Genomic DNA, 4,622 nt, shown 5'->3' with positions numbered 1-4,622 from the left:
CACACACACACACACACACACACACACACACACACACACACACCCACATCTTAATTTCCTCTGGAGTACAAGTTTTATGTTGGTATATATACATCTGTTTGGGGTTTTTCAATGCTTTTGCTTGTGTGGATGTTTTTTGTGTGTACATGATCACATGACCCATGTCACTCCTCTGGATTTACACGGTCAGCTAAATACATTGACAAGTTGTTCTAATTGTTGAATCTACTGAGGGAAAGCTGCATTTGTTACTGTTACCATTGTTTGTGTTTTCCACAAATTTTATTTTGCTCTTAACTGATAAGTTTTATATAATGTGAAATTTATTATTAGGAAATCTTTCTCTTTAGCAGAAAAGCAGCTTTTTTTTAGGCAGAATAAATTTATTTGCAGTTCAAGCTGGATTAAGACAAAAATTACTATTATTTAATTTAGCATATGCTCTGTGACGGTTCACAGCCGAAAGCTTTTCTTGTGATCTCTTTAAGATTGCGATGTAAAAAAAAAAAGAAAAATTACCTGTTCTCACCTGGTTTTTCTGAAGAGCTGTGAGCCGTTGACTGTGAGCTGTCAGCTTGAGTGTCTGATCTTGGCCTCAGAAACAGTAGCATAGTCTGTCTTTTTGTTACCAAAACTTTTTGTGATTTCTAGAGCCTAAAATAATTATTGCAAATTTACGTTGATCCTTCTTCAGAAGCTTCCTTTCTTTCTTTTTTAGGTTTCAAATAATGTCACTGTGATATCACTTCTTCAGTGATAAATAGGCCTACTATGTCCTTTTTGTAAAGTAAAAATTATCATTTTGTGGTATGAACCAAATTTTTTTTTTCATTTCTGGGCATGCAAATCATTTTATATGTACACATATTTCCATTGTTTCCACTTCCCTGCCATAACCCACTGAGCTTTCCAAAGACAAACATTTGATCATTTTGTATGTTGATGATATATATCTTAGTTTCTACAAGTTACTTTTATTTCATACGTTTCTAAATGCTGTTTTACACACTCCTGGGAACAGCAGAACTTTTGATTTGGCGAGTCTGTCATGAAGCAAAGGGTCCAGAATGTTTAGATATGACCTTATAATGTGAGTTCTGAATGTTAATGAATGTTTGTAGTTCTGGCTCGCATAAATTGTGCTGTGACCTTTATAACTGACTGTCACTAGTTAATGCTGATTTTTTAAGAAACATTTTTTATGTTCCTCAACTCTTTCCCTGCTGAACTGTTTTAGTTGTTTTATGGAAATTGTTAGAAGTTCGAGAAACCGCTTGTCTTCCTGTCAGATTTTTTCTGTTTTGATTATAATTTTGGCTAATGTATAAATTTCGCAGTATTTCAAATAAGTGGTATCCAGTGTTTCCTTAATAATATTTAATGTTTTCAGCTCTGTGAAATTCTATATTAGACAGAGATAGAGAGTATCAAATTACTTTGATGAATTCTCTGAAAGTAATATGTCAAGATTAATGGCAAAGAATCTTTTGTTTTTAATTAAAGTTGGCAAAAAGATTAATTTTCTTCGGAAATGCAGCTTATAGTTTTTACAGCTGTTTATACTATTAATATCAATGAGAAATCTAATTATACAGTGCTTCCAACCTTCAGTATTTTTAGGGAAATCCGTAGATGTTTTAAGTGTAGCCAGATAAAACAAGACAAACCATTGGTAAAAAAAGGAAGATATTATTTGTTGTGGAAGATTTCTTCAACAGATGCCATTTATATCCTCCTAAAAGCACAAAATTTCAATTTCTTCGGGGGGGTGGGTTTACTCCCAGACATGAGGCACAGAATTTTCATAACTTTTCTGCTTTGTCTGTTGGAAGCACTGATTATAATTGTAACATTAATTTATATTTCTGAGAAAGTGACAAAAAGTTTGCTGCAACATCCCAACATTTGTCGAACTGACTGTACTTCTGACTATTCCTATGTTCACATTTCCAAATGTCTCCACAGCCTAATATGATCAATATATCATATTCACATTGTCATCCATTCCTGTTAGAACTCATTTATTTCTACATTGTTCTGTTAAATTGCTTTGTATTTGCTTTGTTGGTTTATGACCCTTTTACTGTTCTGGACGAAGAAAGAAATTAAAAAGGAGAATAGAGAAGGCTAATACTAATTGTTATGAAATTTTCCCTTCTATTCAAATTTATCCATAACATTAAACATATCTGGCACATTGCTTTTCTTGGCCTCGCCACACAGCCTCTGTTTGTGTTAACTGTAGCCAACCCTTCCTAAACTTACCATACTTCAATGCTTTCTGTACTGGATTTCCACTCTTATTTGAAAGTCACGCTTTGATTAAATGTTTTTAAAGCATCTGACAACAGCAGCTTTGCTAGGGGGTTTTGGTTTTGTTGTTTTTAATGAATGAATGCATGTGAAGACAAAAATTTCCTGATACTAATTAAATGACATTGCTTGGTACTTAGGTGAATACATAGTTTTTCTCCTGTGGCTCTCCCCACACCTACAGGCTACACAGGCTCCTGTTGTATTGTCAGACCATCCAGTATTGATATTTCACCCCACCTCTGCCCACAGAGCACAAACTTTGTACCTTTTCCACTGCTCAAACTCAAACCGTCTTCTCTTTTTTTAAACTCGATCTCTGTTGTCTTTCCCCTCTTGTTTCTTTCGGGTCGTTTGTTTCTTTCGGGTCGTTTGTTTCAACGCCTGTTTGAGGGATTCCTGTACCTATTCCTTGCAATTGTTTTCAAATAGACTCACTCTTTGTTTTTTCTTTATAACGATATCACAACCCCTACAAATACATGGGTGGTTTTTTTTCATTGCAAAACAAAATGATTTTGAATGTTGGGATTAGAGAGACAAGGTATATATGTGTACATTAAGTTAGTATAGCTACCACATGAACTCTATAGACATTTTCCATACCCTTTTCCTAATACTAGTGATAGAGTAGGCCCCACCTTTGTGATCTCTTTCAGAAATGCTCTGTATATTCTTCTTTGGTATTATCTGGGATACTATTTCTATAGAGATCAAGTGAACTGTTCATTAATATTTGTTTTCCTTCATATTCCGCTGACAAAATAATGAAAGGAACACTTTCCATTCTATGGTACTTGTTTTTCTACAGAGTTTATTTGTTTAGTTACCAGGGTCCAATTGTATTTAACGTGGGTCATATACAATACATGAACCTCCCCTCCCCTTTTTTTAATACTACATGTACATTTCTAGAAACACTTAACTTCTTGATCCGTATTCACTATGACTTGTACAGCCTGGAGTGAGCAATGTGACGCTTAAAAAATCTTCCTTTCTTTAAAATATACATTTCTATGATGCCATTCCAGATTTACAGATTTACATACTTGTTAGGTAGCTTGTAAAGGACCACACATAATCAAAATGATTTTCTTTCATAAGAAGTTGATTTATTGTACATACGCTCGTTTACATCTATTTATTATGGAGCCTTAGGGATGAGATATATACATATGGCAATAAATCACAATTTGAATGACTATGTTCTTTTTCTTGCTTTTTTTTTTTTTTTTTTGTCTCTTTAGAATTATTCCGGGTGTTGCAGTAGTTTGTGTATGAAATTCCTGGAACCATGAAAAGATTTCAAATCCCTAGGAATTATTTTTCCTCTTCACCCTATGCATTGCAACGTCCCAAAGACGGAATCTGCTCAACACGAAGAAATTCTCTGGACACAAAGTTTGTGTTTACAGTGTTTTACTGAAGTTGAAAATGATCAAGTTTTGGGGGGCACAGGGTGAGAAATACCATATATCGATACCCTGACAAACAACCTAATTTCAATTTTCACCATTTTGTGAAAAAAATTCGGAGGAAAATACTTATTTTTCAGAAAACCAATTTGTTTCATTCAGTGTTTTACTGCAATTTCAATTTCAACACAATTAGGTCATATAAGTTGCAGAAGAATAGAGGTGTTACTAGTACTAGAGAGTAGCAAATACAAAAGAGGAGGAGAGATAAGGACAATTAGAAAATATGTTTGATTGATTGATGAGAAAGGAGGAGCAAACCACAACAGAACACTGGCTGACCACCCACAAAAGCCAACTCAATGGCCTTCTTTAGTTTAAGTAAGATTTTATGGCACTCGCAACTGCACAAGGTCATATGAACGCAAAGGGGTTGATGTCAACAGAAGTCCAAACGGGGAATCAGGCTTATTCTGCTCACCTCTCTTGCCTCAACAGTACAAAGTCTGCTTTGACACCCTGGAAATAGCAGTTCACAAGAGTGACAAACATACAAAAGAAGTAGAGGAAAAATGACGATAGTAAGTATGAGGAAAGAAAAAGCAGCAGTTCCCAATGTGCAATTGTACACAGAAGACACGGCTTCAATTCCCATGTCGACAAGTGTTATGTATCTGTCCATTAGAAGGATTCCACTCATTGTGAGGTTTGTATGTATGTAGTGTAGGGTTTTACGGCGCTCGCAACTGCTAAGGTCATATGAGCGCGCACTCATTGTGAGGTTTGGCCCAGACACATAGGGGGGTCAAAGCAACCAGCCTCCAAATTCATAAAATTGTGAGGATGGGGACATGGAAAACTTAGTTACATAAGGCTGGAACGCACTGGCTTCAC

Source organism: Aplysia californica, unplaced genomic scaffold (assembly GCF_000002075.1).
Source record: "Aplysia californica isolate F4 #8 unplaced genomic scaffold, AplCal3.0 scaffold00536, whole genome shotgun sequence".
NCBI lineage: Eukaryota > Metazoa > Mollusca > Gastropoda > Aplysiida > Aplysiidae > Aplysia > Aplysia californica.
The sequence above is the reverse complement of the archived record's forward strand: the minus strand, read 5'-3'. Positions refer to the sequence as shown.